Below are 22,557 nucleotides of genomic sequence, written 5' to 3' on the forward strand. Positions count from 1 at the left end.
AATATTTCTGAGTTTTGAACTCTTCATTCAGTTTGTAAACTGAGAGGACCAATTATTCAGTGGGTTTGCCACCAGGAAAAAAAAAAAAATCATCGTATAGAACGTCATGATGAAGGCTATCCCCGAGCCAAGGAACTCCACTGACCCATCCCTCTGAGAGGTCACCTGCCATCACTTACTGCCAACACATCTTTGCTTGGTGTTGTTAACACACCTGCAGTATTACCTAGGGTGTGACCATGGCTGAGGAAATCTTTTCTCAGTTCCTAACAATACAATGGATATTTTCAGTACTTATCTCATTGGCTCTCCCTGGCACTTAGCACTCATGACCAGCCTTTCCCTCTTCAAATTCTCTGCTCCCTTGGAGTCCATGACACTATTATCTCTTGTTTTCCTCCTATGTCTCAGGTCCCTTCTGCTCAGATTCTTCCGGGGCTCCTTAGAAGGGTATTTTCTTCTCTCCTTCCCTCGTTCCTTCTCTTTGGCAAGCCCCCTGATTGGACACATCTGCTATGTGTCTGACACCATGCAAAGTCCAAGGTCTCTGCTCTCAAGAACCTCTTGATCTAGGAAGGGAGCAGACCTATTAACAAACGAGTTACTGGAACACAGAGAGATCACTCTGTGCAGAGGTGACATAAAAAAAGCTCCTTGGTCAGCTCTTCCTGATGGGAGGGGAATGGGAAGTGAAGCGTTTTCAGGGGAGAAGCGGAGAGTTCACAAGGCAGATGAAGGGAAACAGCGCAAAGGCACTAAGACATGACATCACACCAAATGCCCACAAAATGGCAAACACAGCAATCCCGTACCTACACTGGGGCATTATATCATGCAAAAGTACAGACTTTGGAAAAGTGAGATTGAGCGATCCTAGCAAATTGGGAACAGAAGGAAAAACCGTAAGTTGGCATTATTACATATCTTTTCAAACACCCCCACAAATTAGACATACAGAGGACACCTCCTTTAAAAAAAATCAGTATTAAAAACCTGGCTCTAACCTGTTCAAACAATTTGGTAATTCCTAACAAAATGTAAAAAGACATTTAAAAAAATCTGGCTCCAGTAAATAACCCTTCTCCTGAATCATCTTTATTTATTCCAGAGTCTAAGATACAGAGATTTGCTGAAGCAGACTCTTAGGCAAGTTTTTAATGTCATGCAGACTGTACCTTTTAAAAAAATCTTTAGAACCAGGTCTTACTGGCTTGAAATCCTACTTCATTTGCACTTGCATTCCTCTTTGTTCAATTTTGCAAGTCTCAGCAAAATACCAGCATAACTGCAGGGCCTTTTCTCAAATTAAGGTAGGGCTTAAGGACACATTTTTCTGGGCTTGTTGTGGAGTTCTCTGGTGAGAAGGTACAGCATAAACAAATCTTCCTCCCTGTACTACGTCCCTGACACACCCACGTGGTCTCTGAGAGGAAGGATGGATAGTTATTCTTCGGCTTAAGGAACTAAACTGAAATTTGCATTCATAAGAGAATCGAAGCTTTTAAAATATTTTGTCCAAATACTAGACGGTGTAACCTCAGAAATGCAGTAGCTAAAACCAGGTTGGCAAGTGACTGCTGTCACTCAGATGGCAGGAGTTATTAGTGGCGCTCAGCAGACGTTCTCAGCCACGACTGCAACTTTCATCTGTGTGCCAATGACGTGAAGTCCAAAGCCCCATCCCAAACTTCTCCGTAGTGTTCTAGATTTGAAATGTTGGGGGGTGATGGATTCATAGGTGTACACATATGTCAAAACGAATCAACTTCTATACTTCAAATATAAGCAATTTATTATATGTCAATTATACCTCAATAAAACTTTTTTTAAAAAGGCAACGTTATACCTCCCCCCAGTGCATTCGGCCAGGATTCAGACATGTTCCGGCTTTCAGCTAATAAAATTAATAAATAAAAGTGAAAACAATCTTCTTATTCCATCATCTACTTCAAGAGTGAGAGAAAAATATACATGGACTCAAGTGTTATGTGAGTCATTTTCACTGAAGAATTTTCTTATCCTGAACTATGTCTTTAGTGTTTAATTTACACACTGTAGAACTCCAAGAATGCCTGAAAGATGTCTACGCGATACTCCCAGGTAACACATTCACTGTTACAGTGAGTTGCCCAGAGAAGGTGCTCAATAAATATTACAGAATGAACGGAGAAGGAAAAGAGTAAAAAAACTGCAGTGAAAAAAAAAAGAAGGCACATCTTAACAGGAAGTTCCCTCACAAGCCACCGAGCAAAAGTGTGCAATCTTTTAGGGCAAAGAACTTCACGATCAGGATAAACATCGGTTATCTTAGGCGACTTGGGTGCAGCCTTGCTAAACACCCAAGGACTGGATGAAATGACCTAGTCTGAAGATTCTTCCCACAATTTCCGACACTGCCGATGTCCTTTAGATTCTACGATTTGAACTTTCCAGAGGTAAGTGGGCAGCATGAATGCCTTCAGTGGCTTTGGAGCTGGATCAAACACTGCACTGATTATTCAGGTGACACCACCTATTTAATGAAAAAATGTGAAATGTCCTAGTCATTGAGCTAGCTCTAGTCTGTGCAAATTCAGGTGTGAGCAATAGAGAAACTTTATAACTCACGGCCATTTAAATCCCAGTTTAGCTTCATATGGTTAGCATTTTTACAAACATCGTATTGCTTCTTATGCAAACAAAAGTAAGAGTAAAGTTTTTCAGAAGCTGATATTAAGTGGTCAAAAAAAAAAAAAAAACAGCAACTGTAAGAAAACAGATTTAAATATCACAATTAAAAAGCCTGATCCAGTGGGCCGAGAACTCTGTACCCAAAAACAATGTCTTAAATTTCTGTAGGACATCTAAAAAAATGATGGACCATGTACAAGGCCATGAAACAAATCTCAAGATACCAATTTGTTTTTTGTTGTCATACCCTATGAGACATTCTCTTATCACTACCCAAAAACTGGGAGTCAATGTAAAACATAGCAACATTTTCTTTTAATCCAATGCTCGTAACAGTATTTATTGTGTATTCCCTCTAGTCACATACTATGCTAAGTATTGACATTTCTCATGCAGTACTACCATTTTCTCTACTTGACAGAGGAGGAAACTCGTTAAGAGAGGCCAAGAAACTGCAGCAGTAACTGATTACAACCAAGCCTAGTCTTCCTTTAATACCAAACTCTCTAAAATATACATTTTCCCTCTGATTCTTTGTTTCCCAGCTACCTCCAGGCTTTTCCCTTCTGATTTTGTCTTCCCTCTCCCTGGTTCCTCATCCTTATCCACAAAGCATCTCCTTTGCCCCACCCTCATTTCTGGGCCTTCTTTTATGACCAGGAAAGAGCAACTGAATCAAACGAGAAATTTCCAATGGTGTCCTTCCAGTATCTCTCCCTCAGGTGCTGAAAGGAGCCACCCTTTTATTTCCTTTGTCCAGGAATTAAATTCCAACTAAGGATTCCAAATGTCTGTTTCACGCAAGATTTAAGAATGTGTCATGTTTGCTTACTCACTGTTGAGTCCTAGCCAGCTTAGAGGAAATTTTATCAAAACTTGGAACTATCTTCACCAGTAAGTAAGGTGGGCCTTAATTTCCCACTTCAATTCTCCCAGCTTCCTCTATCATCTCAGAAAGATCTAACTATCCTTCTACTTATTTATTTTTATCGTTTTCCATACAAAAGGTGATTTATTTTTTTATCATATTCTAGAAGCTAGGAAAGGTCCAAGTATCAGAAACCAAACTTCATATAAGCCAAACCAACATCTTTCAACCCCACCTCCATAAAATATAACTACAAATTTATATCATTAACTCATGATGAATAGCTAAGAGACAGGATCTTAAGACAACTCTTGAAGCAGACCTATTTTTGGTTTCTTGCATAAATTCATGCTTCTCTTCCTGGTTTTATAAGTTCTATTAGTAATCGGGATTTAAAGGAAGGGAGATATTTTCACAGCAGCTAAATCTCAAAAAAAAATCCCTATTTCAGATTCTTTCTAGCTGTTTTTTTTTTTTTAATTCTGTTTTTTATTACAAAGGAAATATGTTTGTTGCAGAATATTTGGAAAGCACAGAAAAGTAAATAAAAAGAAGCAGAAAACACTTTATAACCTCATGAGTCATGACAACCACTGTCAACATTTTGGCCTATTTGGTCCCAGATTCCAGGCTTTGTCCTGCCATCCACCACCCACCCAGACTCAACCTCAGAGCCCCCTCTCATCCATGTGAAGGGTACCATGTGGCTGGGAGGGGCCAGTGTGCCTGGAGCCACCCAAGGGAGATCAACGAGTGAGGCTGTCGTGTGTACGGAAATGGGGTGGGTAGACAGTGATGAATGGGGTGAACATCTCTCCCCTGAAGGGCAGTGGCTTCCCCAGGTCCAGTGGACTGTGCTTGTGGAGTACTGAAGGCCCAGTCTGCCTCATCCTCTGATTTTTCAAGAGAAGCTTGCAACCCTGAGTTTTGTATTGAAATATCCTGATTTGTAAATGTTGGCTTCATGTTTTTAAAGACAGTGTATAGGGCCGAAGAAACCAAAGCTGTGTATCAGTTGAGGCCTTCCCCAGGCCACACGGTCAAGTGTTTACAGAACTTCTGGAGTCCGTGCCTTAACTCACGATTTTCAAACAGTGGGTCTGTGTGACAAAGCTGTGCCTAGGTGAGAAACGTCTAGGAAATTCTGCGAACAAATCTCTTTTGTAGCGTCACCATGCAGGGGTCCACGTTGAAGACTCTTGAATCTTGCGGCAAAGAATGGATCCTACTTAACTCTGTTTAACTGGCATTTTCCAAACTTGGCTGAATAGAGAACTTTCTTTCCCCCTGTTTGCTAGGTAACAAACAACTATTAGTATGTTTTGACCCTAATGTTCTGCAAAACAAAAAGCCATTTGTTAATGGCCCTTGGGCATCGTGACTGCCCGTGTAGAAGAAACGAACAAGCTTTAAATCCCTGCACGTTGTTTGCCAGGTCCCCCCTCCCCTACAAGGAGAACAGACCTCGGTGCTATGCGATCAATACAAAATCAACTACTTTTGCCTGTGCTAAAGAAGATGGACCAGAGAAAGTAACTTCAAACAATTTGTATCAGGCTCAGGAGTCCAATACAAGCCACAGAAACTGTCTTTATAATTTATCCAGGAAACTGAAGAAGTGAGTTTCTACTCTTGCAACACATGCCAACGGTTGGAAGGGGGCAAGGGAAGTGAAAATATAATTATATTTTTCTACAGATTGTCCTCCAAGTAGACAGAAAATAACTGAAACTCAACAGTGTTCTCACTCAATCAGCAGTTACTCTGTTATACACAAACCTGTATTCTTCTTGTTGTTGAACAAGTTTCTCCACAAAGATCAGCTACCACACCACCTTGATGAAATGCTACCCTATTAGAGAAGTCAGTTTTTTGCCATCTATGATCGCTTGTGGTTTCATTTTGGTCTCTACAGAGATGCAGAAGTTTGACTAGGAATTTAATACATGCTGTTTTGTGGTTTTCCATTTTCCCACAGTAATTCTTCTGAAATTCTCAAAAGATGAACCACTACCTCAGCTCCAGCATGTGTGTGTCTTTATTTTTGTCAGGCCTTTATTTTTATTTATTGTTGACCTGAAAGGTCAGGTATTTATAACTGTAGTTTCTCTAATTCCCCTTTCCTACACTGAGAGAGAATTCTTACAGTAATGAAATGTTGAAGAATTCTGGAAAATTTTGGAGTCTTGGAGAAACTAGCATAGGATTCTCAGTGTAATTCAGACTTGAAAAAATGATATAGTATTCATCAACTGTTACAAATGTTTTATTTCTTTGCCATTCCAGGAGAGGAGCCATAAGAAATAAAATTCTTTAAATCACTTAATACAAGAGTTCCCTGTATTGAGTTGTCGTTTAGTAAGGTAACACCGTTGTCCTCGGTATCCAAGGGGCCCTGGTTCCAGGACCCCCAAAAGCTGATACCAAAATCAACAGCTGCTCAAGTCCCTTTGTGAAATGCTGCAGTTGGCTGAATCCGAGAACGCAGAACCAGCAGATAACGGAGGGCCCGCTGTGTATATCGTGATCTACAGATATCCATACGAAGCTTCTTTTCCCTAGAAAACATCTAGTTTAACTTCCACTTTGAAATATCAGAATGACTTTAGTGAATGCCCAGATCTAAAAAATCAGTAGTATTTTGTACAGTTTCATACTTACGGGGGCCGGGGTGGGGGGAAAAATGGCTGGGTGAACACATTAAACACATTGTTAGGGTGAGTGGGCCGGGGATGTATTAATGGTGACTTTAATGCGATACGGAGGATGTAAGGGGTTCTCTTGTGACTTCATGTGAACATCCTTTTTCCCCAAACCAAACAAACTGGTCATTTGAATCTCCTTCTCACATCCTGTAGCTGTCAAACACTCTTCCTTGACGTGGATACAAAGCTGTAATTTTCTACATGCACTGCTCTTTTTTTGGAGGAGGTATGTGGTTTTGGTTTATGTTGTTTTGTCTACATTCCTTGCAAACGCTTCTTCTGATGCAATGCTTCACAGGATATTTACTATTTTACTAATCCTCAGTGGGGGAGGGGAGCAGGGGGAATATATATATATATATATATATATACACACACACACACGTGTGTGTGTGTGTGTGTCCGTACACACGTCTATATCTTTATCCCGCATGTCTAAGCAGCCTGGAATTTTTAGACAGGTACTATTAACCAAGGGATAAAATCGAATCACCCTGTGCTCGCATTCTCAAGTACTGGCTGTGTGTTCTTCAGATACGTAAACTCCTCAGATCTATGCTACCACCTCATCACGGGGCTCACATCCAACTACATGATGGATATTTCCATCCAGATACTCAAGATCACCCGAGGCTCAACAGGTCCAGAACTGAAATCATCATGGGCTCTAAATTGCTACCCCTCCTGAATTGTCTTGACCACTTGAATCTCTAACTTGGGAATCATTCTAAATTCCGTCCTCTCCCCGCCACCACACGCAGCGCTTACCCAGTGCTGCCAATTTTACCACTTTGAATTCATCGCTTCCTCTATTCCTGTCACCCTTGTCCTAAGGCAGGTCTCCACTAACTCTTGCCTAGACTCTGCGATGGCTTTCTCTCTGCCTCTGCCCCTCACACGTGTCCTCACTGTTGGTGCCTAATGGCTCCACTGAAAAGACAAATGGCAGGTCCTTCTGCTTAAATTGTCTTCAAGGCTCCCTGGGTCTGTAGGTGGAAAGGCAATGATGGCTCCATTCAGCACCTTGGCACTACCAAGCCTCTCCTCCATGACCTGGTGCCAGTTCGCTTCCTTACTCTCACCTCTTACAACTGCCTTCTTTGCATGTGCCTGTTCAGCAATGCTCAGCTGCACACGGTTGGTGCCCTGAACACTCCCCACTCCCAGCCATCGCTCAGTGAGTGCCCTAGTTCACGTGGCTGCCTCCTCCTGGAGTCCTTTTCTTACCCTCTCCTCACCCCTTAATTCCCTTCGCTCACTCCCTGCACCATCCCTCTCTCCTCTCCCAACCCCAATTCTCCAGGCTCCATTAAGAAACTGTCTCTGGCTTTTCCCAGCTGCCTTAGTTGCCCCTCTGAGCTCCTAACTCCCTTGCTCGACTATTTACCATCACCTTTCCTACACTGCTGTATAGCTGATCTGCCCACGCATCGGTCTCCCTCGCTGGCGTGTAACTCATGTCTTACACACCTTTGCTTGCTCGGCTGTGGAACTGGAGGTTCACTCTCCTTGCATATTGGGGTCACCCATGCCAGGCTCCCAGGGCTAAGACTGGGGAGTGGAGGTGGTGCCAGGAGAACCATGTCTTCTGAGTCCTTGCAGCTTCTAGAAGCAGTTTGGGGCTGCAGGAGTTACATTTTCATACACTTAAACACAAATGCCTAACTAGTTGACATCAGCAGAAGACAGGAAGTTAGAAAAAGAAAAATGAGTTCAATACCCACTGAAATATGTAGGTAAAAGGCTGATATGGCAAGATAAGGCCTGAACACTTGACTCTAACCTTCTAAGGTTGATTTTCTTGATTCACAAATGGCTCAAACATGACTACAAACAATTGCTTTGGTTAAGTTTCAAAAGGAGGAAGTGAAAATAATCCAAAAAAGTATTTTTTTTTAAAGTTATACCAAGTAAAGAGAAAGAGGGAAGAGAACTCTAGTGCTAATTTAACTGACATATAGTTTCGATTCTAAATGATACATGATAGATTTGGGCAATGACAACAGCCCCATTCCAAGGGACCTCAGTCCGCTTCTGGAAGCACTGGTCTCTAAACACACCACAGGGCTGGTGGACGGACAACCAGGACACCCACGAAGTCCAGTGAGGTGGGTGAACGCTGCAGTTCCACTCCATTCAACGCACCACACATTTACTGAGCTGTTTAATGTATCAGCAATGTAAGTCCAGGGAAGGGAGGTGGGAATAAAAGAAGAAAACAATTCCTGAGCTTGAGGAATTCACAATTTAATGAACCAAAGAGAACAACACTACCTGACCAGATGAACTGTCTGGCTACTATAAAGAACAGCCAGGGTAAACCTTGAATAATAAAAAGCAGTGGGAGGCAGGGCTTCCCTGGTGGCGCAGTGGTTGAGAGTCCACCTGCCGATGCATGGGACGTAGGTTCATGCCCCGGTCCGGGAAGATCCCACATGCCGCGGAGCGGCTGGGCCCGTGAGCCATGGCCACTGAGTCTGTGCGTCTGGAGCCTGTGCTCTGCAACAGGAGAGGCCACAACAGTGAGAGGCCCTCGTACCGCAAAAAAAAAAAGAAAAAAAGCAGTGGGGGGTCGGGGGGAGGATAAAATGCAATATTTTAGAAGAACATTTACTTAAAAATTACATACTACTTCTGACTTGTGTAACTTCCAACTACAAAAATTCAAATAAAGTTTTAAGATGTACATCGGTTTTCAGAAAGAAGAGAATAGGGATGAAAACTTGGTTTTCATTTAAAATAAGTGCTGGTGCAGATTGCTTTAACTTCGTTTTTAACTTATTAGTAACCAATCAATTGTGACTAGAGGGAAGAGCTTCTGAAAACCAAGTGAACTTCCACATGGTAAATTAACCATCAGGTGATGATCTTGACACTTGATAATAGATGCATTTCCCATGGCACTGGGGGCAGTCCAGTGAGGTGGAAACAGCACAGGGGCTGGAGTCCCAGGATAAGTGAGAGTCCTTCTGAGGATGAAATAAGATACCTTTGGGGAAATGTAACTCATTCTGCCTGGGATATAGTATTTGCTAAGTAAAAGCAATTTCTTATTCCTTTCTCTTTCAAGTTCTAAATCAAATTGCATGGAATAATTCTGGAACAAAAAACTTATTATGTAGGGTGGTGGGTCAGGAGATGGCTAGTTTTGAAAGGTCTTATAGCTTTGTTACCTGATCTCTCAAAGAATGCTCATGTAATATCTTGAAAAAATAAAAATCAATAAAAGGTAATAATCCACAAAGTATATAATCTCCTGGGAAACAGCTGACAATGCACTGTATGAAGATAAATGAGGCATTATCCTAGACCTTAAGGAGTTGACCATGTAGCATGAAATGGCTTTGGTCTGGCAGGCAGATGACAGAATGTCCAACTTGAAATCAGAAGATCTGGGTTTGATTTTAGATTCTGGCATTTATTAGCTGTGTGATCTAGGGTAAGTGAGTTAACCTCTCTGAGCTTCTGCATCTTCATCTGTAAAGCAAGAATGACAGCATTCACTATGCAGGAAGTGGCTAAGGGAGAGTAAACAAGATAATTCCTGTGAAAGCCCCTGGGCACAGAGTTAGTCCTTACTAAACATCGATGGACTCGGAATTTTTGTGAGCTGCACTGACTTTTACAGGTAATTCCAGGTAACAACAGTAAAACATCTCTTATCTTCATGCAGGGCAAAAAATAGGAATAAAAAATATATACTGAGCATTATTCTATATAAAACGTAAAACACCCAGACAAAACAGACACTTAAAGAAGGAGTAAAATTATTCCCAAGGCAAAAACATTCATCACTTTACATAAAGAGGCTCCATCACAAGATTCCCTTGGGTTTCAGACTCTTCTATGTGTGTAAAATGCGTGTGCGTATGTACATACGTAGCTACAAATACACGTCTGTACACACACATCCATCTTTTTACATCTTCATTCTCAAAAGATCACCAATATCCAATGTTAAATGAAAGTAATGAACTTTCATAAGCCTTTGTAAGTAAAAAGGAAGAAAAACTCATTTTTGTTTTGTTTTGCGGTACGCGGGCCCCTCACTGCTGTGGCCTCTCCCGTTGCGGAGCACAGGCTCCGGACGCGCAGGCTCAGCGGCCACGGCTCACGGGCCCAGCCGCTCCGCGGCATGTGGGATCTTCCCAGACCGGGGCACGAACCCATGTCCCCTGCATCGGCAGGCGGACTCTCAACCACTGCGCCACCAGGGAAGCCCAGAAAAACTCATTTTTGAATCCGTGTCTACACCACTTTGTTTCCTGCCCCATTCCACCACCTTCACTAATACAAGTTAGGGCAAGAAAGGAGAAAAATGGAGGGCGCTTAACAGTTACACACAGGCCAGCCTGTTCATCACTTGAGCTGCTCTTACTCCATTTGCTTTTCTCCTCTCCCCACCCCCACTGCTGAGCTTCCTGGCCCTGCCCTGGGAGCTATAATTCAAGCAGATGGCAATCCTTCTTCCAGGCGTCTCTGGGGTGAAAACGCAATCAGGTCAGGATGCAGGGTGAAAACGCAATCAGGTCAGGATACAATGGGCGGGGGTGGAAGGAGCGGTCAGACTGGAACTCTGAGTGGGAAGAGGGAGGTTCTCTCACCTGGGAGGTCTGGTTCAGAGCTGGGCAGTTGATGCAATGTGAACTCCTTTACGACAGGTGTGGCTCCACTGGTCTGAAGTCTAGTTCCAAAGCTGCCCTCTACAGGCCCTGCACCCTTCCTGAATCAACAGGTTTATTTAGTCAGCTTGTGTCAACATATACTAACCTCTGTCCCAGAGACAGAGAAAACAGTGCTCAGAAAGCCCTTAGCTGGCTACTTTAAGTCCTGGCCTTTTGAGGGGCTTCCCAAGCTGTAAACAAGTCACTTTCCCACCAGAAATTATCCCTCTTTGCTTTATTCTCGTGTCTTTTCTTGGTTAAGCATCCAGGAAGAGTGGTGGAGTAGAAAAAGAGGATCAGGAAAATTGTTTGATACTTCGGTTCTGCAGGTGGCTGGCTGTGAACAAGTCTTTAACCTGTTTGCTTTCCTAATACGGAAAACAAAGGGTTTGAATTATATGGTTTTGACAATTTTCTCCAGTTCCCAAACTCTTGTGACTCTATGGGACACAATGCAACTAAGATTACTGTTATTAAATCGGAACAAATCAAAACGAATTAAATATAGTACCTAAGATGACAGAGACGTACAGAAATCTAAAGAATGTGGAAGGGAAAGATCTGAGACATACAAAAGTAGAAAGTAATCAATTAGCAAACTGTAGAATTGATGAACCTAAGAATTGGCTCTTTAAAATGACAATAAAAGATCAAAGCTTCTGCCAAAGGTAGATTGAACCAGGGAGAAAGTACAAATACACTACGTTAGGAATAAAACATAAAATATACGATGAAGAACAGTATACACACTCTATGTTAGCAAATTTCAAAATCTGTAAGAAACAGATGATCTCAGAGGAAGCTGTTACCAAAGTGACCCATGAAACAATTTTGACATCCCCAAATGCTGATAATTATGAAAGAAATTGTAGCAATGATTAGAAAGTAAAATCCAGTTTTCCAAAAGCCACTAGTACCAAGTTATTTTATAAGCAAATGTTAAGGAACAGAACTTCTGTATTATTCAAGCCATTCTGGAGAACAGAAAAAGATGGGAAGATTTCCAATTCATTTAATAAAACTCACAGATCCTTGCTGCAACGAACAGAAAAATGCAGTGCCCCCAAACAAAAAGCAAGCAAAACAAAAATCTATAGTCTGATATCTCTTAGGAATAGACGCAGAAATCTTAATAAACTGTTAGTAAAGCAAGCGAGTGTAAAAAAAATTATAACACAATAGATTATATGCCACAATGCAAAGACAGTTCAACGTTAGAATATTTATTAAGAATTAATTACTTCAATCTATTAATCTCAGAAAAAAGTGGAAAACAGATTCTCATTTCAGTAGATGCTGAAAAGCACTTAATAAAATTCACTTCCTGATTAAAAAATTATAGTTTGCTAGGATTAGAAGAATAAATTGTTAATAAAATAAAATTATAATCCCAAACCAATCAACACCTTAAAATGGTGAAACACTCTAGTCTCAGCAAAATCATAAACTGATAGTATTGAACAATTTGATCTAGGAAATCTGACTAATGTAATCAAACAAGAAAAAGAACTAGTTGCATTATTTGCAGATTATATGAATTTAAACCTGTAAAACCTGTAAAAAGCATTAGAGTTAGTAATTTTAGTAAAAAAGCTCATTACAATAATATAGAAAAATTTATTGCTTTCCTATTATTAGCAATAATTGGTTGGGATATAAATTTGCCACAAAGATCCAGTCCATAAAAAAAAAAATTAAGATAAGTACAGGATCTATGCCGTGAATTATGAGATTAGTTTACTATAATTTCTTTTTTTTTTTTTTTTTTTTTCCTTCAGTACACGGGCCTCTCACTGTTGTGGCCTCTCCCGTTGCGGAGCACAGGCTCCGGACGTGCAGGCTCAGCGGCCATGGCTCACGGGCCCAGCCGCTCCGCTGCACGCGGGATCTTCCTGGACCGGGACACGAACCCGTGTCCCCTGCATCGGCAGGTGGACTCTCAACCACCGCGCCACCAGGGAAGCCCAGTTTACTATAATTTCTAAAACTAGCTTACATATATTGAGAGCTTGATCTCTTGCTAATACTGTCCTGAGAGTTTTATATGCATTTTAGCATTTACTCTTCATAGCAGTGATATAAAGTACTTCTATACCCACTTTACAGATGAAGAAACTGTGGCTAGAAAGTGTTAATACTCAAACTAAAAACTGGTAGACTCTGAATTCAAACCCAGGAGACAAATATCATTATTTGCAAGTAATAAGATTATTCACTTAAAAAATGTAAGAGAATCATGATAAACTATAAAAACTATCAGAGATGGGTAGTTATACAAATCTACAAAGATACGTTGACTTCCTATCTAGCAGCCACACAAAGAAAGAAAACATGGGGCTTCCCTGGTGGCGCAGTGGTTGAGAGTCTGCCTGCCGATGCAGGGGACACGAGTTCGTGCCCCGGTCCGGGAAGATCCCACATGCCGTGGAGCGGCTGGGCCCGTGAGCCATGGCCGCTGAGCCTGCGCGTCCGGAGCCTGTGCTCGGCAATGGGAGAGGCCACAACAGTGAGAGGCCCGCGTACCGCAAAAAAAAAAAAAAAAAAAAAAAAAAAAACAGAAAGAAAACATGAAGAAAAAAGAAATGCTGTTTCCAACTACAGTCAGAAATATTTAAAACCTAAGACTGAATAAGGAATTTGTAGAACTCATAAGAAGAAAAAATAATCCAAAATGTTGATGAGAGACAGAAAAGTGGAGTTAAAAATAGAGAAAACATCGAATTCTTTCCAAATTAATCTATAAATCAGGTGGATTTACAATTAAAAAAAAAGATTTTTCTGGGAACGTGACAAAATAATTCTAAAATAATCAGAGAAATCTGGATGACTCTAGCTTAACCAGTGATCAGAGCTAACATCCCTGTCCTGGCACAAACTGACAGCATGTTTGATATTCTATGACAAGAAGGACACAGCATTGCTACTATGATATCCCTGCCAAAAACATGCCTAACTTGAATTTAATCATGAAGAAGCGTCAGACAAACCTCAAATGAGGAACATTCTACAACTGACCTGTAGTCTTAAAAGGTCAAGAAAGACAAAGAATGAGGACCTCTTGTTCCAAAATAAAAGAGACGGAAGAGACAAAACAACTCAATGTGATGTGTGATCCTGGATTGAATCCTGGACTTGGGGGGGTGAGGCATGGGGGTGGGGCGGAGGGGAAGGTGGTGGTGGTCATGGTATAAATATCTATAAAGGGCATTATTGGGGCAACTGACAAATTTTGCATATGGACTTTGTCTAATTTTTCCTAATTAGATAAATGTACTGTAGAAATATAAGAGAATATCCTTGATCTTAGAAAATATACATTGAAGGATGTAGGGTATCTGCACTGCAGTTGTGTCTGCAACTGATTCTCAAACAGCTAAAACTGTGTGTGTGTGTGTGTGTGTGTGTGTGTGTGTGTGTGTACAGGGAAATAGGGACGGAGGGAGGAAGGGAAGGAAAGAAGGAGATAGTGGTAATATAAACGGTAAAGTAAGTAGAGCAAAATGTAAATAATTGGTAAATCTGGGTAAAGAGTATAGGAGAGCTCCTTGTAACATTCTTGCAACCCCTGTATAAGTTTGTAATCATATCAATAGGAAAAGTTACAATTACATATGTATGTCATGTATACACGTACAATATGCATTATGTATAATATATATAATGAGTGGCTTATACTCCTAGGCATGAAAATATGTTTTAAAACCACGATAATTAAAACAACGTGGTAACATAAGTAATCAGAAAGAGTAACAAAACAGAGTAGAAAGTCCAGCAGCAAATACAAGTATCAGTAAGAATTCAGAATAGGAGAAAGCTGAAATCTCAAACCATTAAGGAAAGTCAATCTTGGGGTACAGAGAGATTTTCAAAGTATGGCTATGAGGACAGGAATTATAAAGAAAAAGATTGGTAGATTTGACTATGTACATTTAAAAAATTATGTATAAACTCCCACAGAAAAGTAAGCTAAGGTCATGAACAAGTAATTCCTCAGAGGTGAGTGAATAATAGCCAATAAATGTATGGGAAAAGTGTTCAATCTTAGTAATGATCAAAGAAATGCAAGCAACAATGAGATTTTTCACTGATCTAATTACCAAAGAATAGAAAGAATGGTATTTTCCTTGTTGAACACACATACAGTAGGAGACTACACAGCTATAATGATAGAGACACACATTTATTATTATGGAGAGATGTTCACAGAGTCCCCCTGTCCTTTGGCCAACTCACAGTTATCCATTCGTTCTCAATATAAATACCTTTCTCCAGACCTTCCCCTGGCATCTTGCACTCACCCTTCTTCTCACTCATCACAATTTAATTGTGTCTCTGTCTGTGCCCCTCTCTCCCCAGCTGCCTCCCTTTTCCTTTTGAAGCAAACTGCCTACATTTGAGATTACAGGTTCTTCCCCGCTACCTCCTAACTGCTCCGTAGCAGCCATTCTCTCCACAGTTTTGGCCATTCCTTGATCGATTCATTCATTCAAAAACATAAGGCCTGCTATGTGCCAGACTTCTAGGATCTGAGGATCACTAGTAAAGAAAAGAGAAAAACCACTGCCTTTGTTGAGCTCACATTCTAATGAATGGGTTCAGATAACATACTAAGAAAACTTAGAGTAATTAAACTGTTAGAAGAGTTTAGTAAACATTTTTGAGTACAAAATAAAGATGGGGGGATTGAAAAAAAACACATAGAGAAATAAGTCTTAGTAGGAGGAGGAACTACTTATGGGCCAGGCACTGTGCTGTGTATTGAATTCTTACAACAGTCCTGTTGCAGGATTCTAATGTGGATCTCCCTGCTTGCACACCCACGATCTGTCGATCTGTCAGTCCCACCCCAGAGCAGCAGGGAAGCCAGCTGAGAAAGTCTGGATGCAGGGAGACCAGTTCAAGGGAATGTGGAGCAGGTGTCCCTGAGACTGGGACAGGGACAATACAGATGTGGAGAGCTAAACAGATAGAAAGAGATTCTGTAATTAGAATATTACAAATCCTACAAATATTCCTACCATATAGGACTAAACGGCAGACTTGGGAGAACCCACATTGTGAGAAGTCAAAGATGACCCCAAGATTCCTAGCTTGAGAGATGGATAATGCTCTTAAGATACATAAGACAGGAGGAGGCAAAAATGTGGGGAAATACAGGATGAGTTCAGCTTGAGTTACCTGAGAGGCCGTGGAAATATTCAGGGACTATGGACATGGCGTTTGGAGCTCAGGAGACTCAGAGCTGGGGCTGATGGAGCAGTCATTGGTGTACTGTACCTGGGTGATCATTGAATCCAAAGAAATAGAAGATTGCTCCCCAAAGAGACTTTAGAATAGTAAGCAAGGCTAGCGTGAAGCCAGTAACAACAACAATGCTTACATGAAAAAGAAAGAAAAAGATCAGAACTAAAATTAGAGAAGACATGAAGACAATAATATTTTTGACTTCAAGGGAGAAGAGCTTTTTTTTTTTTTTGCGGTACGCAGGCCTCTCACTGTTGTAGCCTCTCCCGTTGCGGAGCACAGGCTCCAGACGTGCAGCCTCAGCGGCCATGGCTCACGGGCCCAGCCGCTCCGCGGCATGTGGGATCTTCCCGGACCAGGGCACGAACCCGTGTCCCCTCCATCGGCAGGCGGACTCTCAACCACCGCGCCACCAGGGAAGCCCGAGAAGAGCTTCTTAAGGTGGGGAATTTCAAAGAGTCAGAAAAGTAAATACTATGTAGAATCACTGGGCATTGGGGCGACCCTGCCCTTTGAACAAAGAGGGCCTCCAAAAGAACTTCACTAGCTGTAAGCTGCACAAAGGCAAGAACTGTCTGTCTTATCCATCGTGGGACAGCACATCGCTTGGTCAGTAAGTGTTTAGTAACTGAAGACAATCACGTGAGCTGGCTAGGAATAATGCCAGAACCTGAACCCAAAACATGTCAGCTGGTTGAAATCAGTTCCCTTCTTTGGTCCCTGCACTTAATAATAGAGAGTATGGAGAGATGAGTGATTCTTGTTGTTTGAAATGGTCTTTCAAATAATGCCTCCTAGCCCTGTTTTCTTCATCCTACTCTACTACTTCAGTTATGTTCAGAGGAAAGGTGTTTTTCCACCCAAATGGCTGTGATTCAGAGTGCCCAAGTCAGTGCTGGCTCGCACTGTTAAGAAAGTAAAATTGTTTGATTCTTTAAATTCCAGGGGATGAAAGTACAGTGAAAATATTTTAAAATAATTTAACGTGGGAAGATGTTAACCCTGAAGTTATTTAAAATTCATTCTTCCCGTCTCTAATGAGTCCCCTCTCTCTTCTAAGCAGGCTTTTCTTCCTTTCTTTTTTTCCCTTTCTTTTTTTTTTTTAACTTCTGTCATATAACAAGTGGCTTAAATACCTTGTGGCTTAATGACAATCTTCTCTAAATCTAGTTCAATTTTTGCAAAACTCCCTCAAAGAATATGTGAGCCATGGATTTGATATTTCAGAGAGAGCTGATGCTACCTAAGTCAAATAATCAGTGATTTCGATCATTTAAAAATTTGGTTTATGTAAGAGTTTATTTATACTGACTGTATGAAACTGTCCTTAACATGGCCATTACTTTTTCTGCTCACGTTAAGGTCACAGTAAACACCTCACTAAAAAGTACCAAGAGTCACCTTTTTCATCTTTTACCCAGTATTTATATGTGGACAAATACATCTACAGTTTGAAGAACCAAATAGGTAAATAAAAGGAAGAACAAATTCATTCTAAAAGGGAAATGTTTGACCACGAAGATGGGTTTGAGTGCAACAGGATCCTGCTTGGACACGGGGGCCTCCAAGTCCATTCCCTATACCTTTAGATACATCTGAGTCTGGGAAATACCGTCAACCAGAGTTTTGAAAATTTGAGTATGGGCGCTACAGTTCAAATTAAAACACTGGTTGCCGCTTACTCTGGGTTAAATAACCAGGAGATTTACTTTTAGAATATGAAATTTTACAGTTAATGTAAAAGTTCTGGAAAAGTCATGAAATAGAAGGAGCCTATGTGTTTTCCAAAATAAGCTTTCAGTGTTTAGCATAATAATAATCAACATTAATGATTATTTAATTAATTATTAATTAATAGTAATAGTAATTAATGTTTCATATTATTATTATTTGTTTTCCCCACCTTCCGAAGATTCAATTCTGTAGGCAACTTCAGCTCATCCCGCTTAGAAGTCTGGCAGTTTGGTTTCTAGCAAGATCCCAGTTGGCCCAATGTAGCACAGAATGACGTGCTAAGCTACTAAAAATAAATTGAAGAATGGGATAGCCCATTTCTTCCCTTCATCAATATAAAGGGAAGGTCTTTGGAAAGAGGAAAGAGGATACAGTAAGAATGTGCATCTTGGGCTTCCCTAGTGGTGCAGTGGTTGAGAGTCCGCCTGCCGATGCAGGGGACACGGGTTCGTGCACCCTGTCCGGGAGGATCCCACATGCCGCAAAGCGGCTGGGCCCGTGAGCCATGGCCGCTGAGCCTGCGCGTCGGGAGCCTGTGCTCCGCAACGGGAGAGGCCACAACAGTGAAAGGCCCGCGTACCGCAAAAAAAAAAAAAAAAAAAAAAAATTGTGCATCTTTTGAAGACAAAAAGACTGCACGGGGAAAGTAATCTTTTATCCTAGCTCTAGAATAATCTCTCAATTTTGGAGTTCCTGCTAATCTCCTCTTATTGTTAAGAATAAACAGATTAGGGACTTCCCTGGTGGTCCAGTGGTAAAGAATCCGCCTTCCAATGCAGGAAGGTTCCATTCCTGGTCGGGGAACTAAGATCCCACATGCCTCAGAGCAACTAAACCCAGGCGCCACAACTACCGAGCTTGTGCACCTCAAAGAGAGAGCCCACGTGCCGCAAACTACAGAGCCCATGCGCCTGAAGCCCGTGTGCCACAACTAGAGAGAGAAAACCCGCACACAACTAGAGGAGAGACCAAGCGCTGCAACGAAGAGACCGCAGTGGAAGATCCTGCATGCCTCAACGACCCAACGCAGTCAAAAAAAAAAAAGAGAGAGAGAGAGAGAAAACCTCTTAAAAGAAGAGAATTTTTTAAAAAAAAGAATAAATGGATTAAACATTGTAGTGTAGTGATCTACACCATTTCTTTGGGAGCTGTGCTGGATTCAGTATGGAATTGCTTTTCCACAGTGCTATATGAAAAAACTTCTCTATGCTTTTCATATTCTTTCTGCTTTTATGACAATTCTATTTACATTTGAGTCATAGCTTTCTGTCAAATATCTGGTGAAGACATTGCACAAAGAACACCATACTAAAAACTAATAGCTTTCAATTTGAATTCTAAATTCCCTTTGAGCTTGTTTTTTAATGGTGGAGGCCAATTATTTTGCTCTTCAAACAGGAATCCAGTTTCTATCATCTCACATGCTGGGAACAAACCAGCTGCCTGAGAAATGTCATTCCAAGCTAAATATGATTCAGTTACTTAACATATTACTTAAAGCTTTACCCCAATAGCAAATGGAAATGTCTGTGCGGCGTCAGCCCCAAATTTTGTAATTTATATACTGGATTCTTGGCTTTTCAAAGGAAAAACCTTTACCCATAGAGCAAATGCACACTAAAATCAACAAGTATGTATCCAATGACTACTGTGTACAAGGCAATGCGTGAAGTGCATTAAGATATGTGAGACAGAGTTCTTGTCCGTAAGGAATCTAAAATCTATCCTGGAAAATACGATTTAAAAGTATAAGAATGTAAAAAATCATCTGAGACTTCAATGACAGTTCACGAGACATAAATGACAGTTCAAAGCAAGTGTGGAAGAGCTGGCATAAGTCAGTATATGATTCATTTCAAAATGAATCACAGAGACAGAAACTGTAGGTGCTATATGAGATGAAAGTTAAAAATAATGACTTCATTTGGGGATGAGCAGGAAAATATTAACGGAATAGACTAACTAGGAACTGGGTACCAAAATGAAGGGTTTGTTCCGGCAGAAGAACAGGAAGAGAACCTTTTGGAAGTGGCAGTGGTGGATGTGTGCAGATGAGAGAGTGCTTCAGGCAATTCTGACCACTTTCTTTGGCTCTTACTACCGGCCCACCTCTTTGTGCTAAAATGAAGAGAAGAGTGAAAACGCCTTTATGTAGCAAAGGAATTCATATTTCTTGGTATAACCAGATGTACCAGAACTAAAATAAATTGGTCCAGAATAGCAAGGGGCATAAAATAACAAAACCACTTGTTGCCATTAAAGTTGCCTTAATTATAGCCAGTAGTTGCTCGGTATAAGAAATGTGCACATTTATAGCCAAGGAAGGAGTCCGAAATTCAAAATGACTTGGTAAGTGTTGCCTAGAATATCTGCTCACAAGTACTATTTCCCATCGCCAAGAGATGTCCTAACTGCCTGTTACCAAGAACAGGCTGGGTGTCGATATGGCAGAAGGCCAATCCAACCGTGATAATTGGATGCAGAATTGTGAATGGAAAAGCCAGTGATTCCTAGACTCACAGTGTTTCTCAAACTTTTATAGGCATAAAAATCACTGGAGGAACTGGTTAAAATACAGATTCCTTTTTTTTTCGTAGGGCTGGGGTGGAGTCTGAGATATATAATTTACTTATTCATTTTGATTATTTATAATGTCCCCCTTCCCTCTAAAATATAAATTCCAGGAGGACAGCGGTCTCTTTATTTTGCTCATCGGTGTGTCCCAAGCACCTAGAACATCGTCTGGCGCCCGTGAGGCACTCGATTAGCACGTACTGGATGAGTGAATGGCATTACCTGCAAACCCCCACTAATGGGTGAAGACAGATTCTGACTTTGGGGGATTAGCCTTGCTCAAGAGTCACTGCTTACTTGTTAGGACTGAGATAGGTCTGCAACAAGGACAGAGACGAGCAGGTGGCCACAGGTTTGTACCACATCATTTTCAGAGTCACCGCCTTCCCCATGGGGTTCACCATGCCTAGAGCACCAGCCTTCACTTGCCCCACACTAAATGGGGGTTGACTCAGCATAAATTTCAGCTTGTGATCCAGCTTCCTGTGACTTTTGCTGTCCACTGGCTGTGAAGCTCCCTGGGGTGTTCATCCCTATAGCTTTGGGATTCCCCATCTCACCAAGTCTTCATCTGAATTCTGTTTTCTCCAAAAATCCTGCGTGGTTTGGCTTAAGACCTGAATTCCACATCACCCTGGCCGTGGACCTTCCAAGCTCTCGTGAAGTTGAAAGAGTTAGGTATCAACTTGATATCTAGCTCCAAAAGCCACAGTATCACCCTGTGAACTTCTAAGGATTGTGAGCCTTCAACCTGCCACAAATGTTCCCAGGTGGCTGAGAAATTGCATGGGTATCTGTAAGGCCTCGACATTACATCCTCTTAACTAGGGAGCCTTGGTCTTTTCACACCAATTAAATTTCTTCTGTGTATTTTAAGTTCATTTTCTTTGCCTAGTTTTATATTACACCATGTTTCTATATCTTATTGATTTATAGTTTTAAAATACATTTTGGATACTAATTTTTAATCACAGCCAATGCAACTATCTTTCTTCCATTATGTAGCTTATCATTTCATTTATAGTATTTTCTGCTGAACAGACGACTTTAATTTTAATGTAGGCAGACTTATCAAATGTGATTGTGCTCTCTGTACCCTGTCTGTGAAATCCTTCTGTAATATGAGATTTTTGAAGATATTTTTCTTATGTGTTTGTTGCTAACACTGAGGTCTTCAATCCATCTGGAATTTCTTTCTTTATTTTTTTTTTTTAATATTTTCAGGTGAAGTATTATTTATTTATTTTTAAATTTATTTATTTTATTTATTTATTTTTGGCTGCACTGGATCTTCGTTGCTGCAAGGGCTCTTCTCTAGTTGCGGTGAGCAGGGGCTACTCTTCGTTGCAGTGTGCGGGCTTCTCATTGTGGTGGCTTCTCCTGTTGCAGAGCACGGGCTCTAGGTGCGCAGGCTTCAGTAGTTGTGGCACGCGGGCTCAGTAGTCGTGGCTCGCAGGTTCTAGAGCACAGGCTCAGTAGATGTGGCGCATGGGCTTAGTTGCTCCGTGGCATGTGGGATTTTCCCGGACAAGGGTTTGAACCCGTGTCCCCTGCATTGGCAGGCAGATGCTTAGCCACTGTGCCACCAGGGAAGCCCCTGGAATTTATTTCTGTACATATGTGTCAAGACTTAAATATCAATCATTACCCCTACTTGATCTGCAGTGCCCATATCTAGTGCCATAAATCAAGTTTCTATATTTGCATGAATTTTCCTCTGGGGTCTCGACTTTGTTTGGTCGGTTTCTATCCCTGTACCGATGCTCCTTTAACTAAACCAGTATGGATTTCAAATCAATTTTGGTATCTGATATCTGACAAAAATATCTAACTCGTCCTAGATATTTTTGTTTTTTGTGCTTTCTATGCGAATTTGGCTTGTAAAACTCCCCACTCCCACTCACCCACACACAACCTACTAAGAGTTTGGTTGAAATTTTATTAAGTTTTAAAATCAATTTGGTAAAAACTGGCTTTGATATTGAATCCCACCATCTAGTAACGTGGTCTATCTCTCCTTTGATTTGTATCTTATTTTACACTCTTCAGTAATGCTTTGTAATTCTATCCGTAAAGACTTGAACATCTTTTAGATTTA

General features: G+C 41.1%; 1 protein-coding gene across 1 annotated transcript in view; it reads right to left on the bottom strand.

Moving 5' to 3' along the window:
* The window catches only part of LOC137211078 (C-type natriuretic peptide-like), a 97,535-nt gene that overhangs the window by 5,079 nt on the left and 69,899 nt on the right, over positions 1-22,557 (bottom strand). The gene's annotated exons all lie outside the window — the stretch shown is intronic.

The sequence above is a fragment of the Pseudorca crassidens genome, chromosome 18, assembly GCF_039906515.1.
Source record: "Pseudorca crassidens isolate mPseCra1 chromosome 18, mPseCra1.hap1, whole genome shotgun sequence".
NCBI lineage: Eukaryota > Metazoa > Chordata > Mammalia > Artiodactyla > Delphinidae > Pseudorca > Pseudorca crassidens.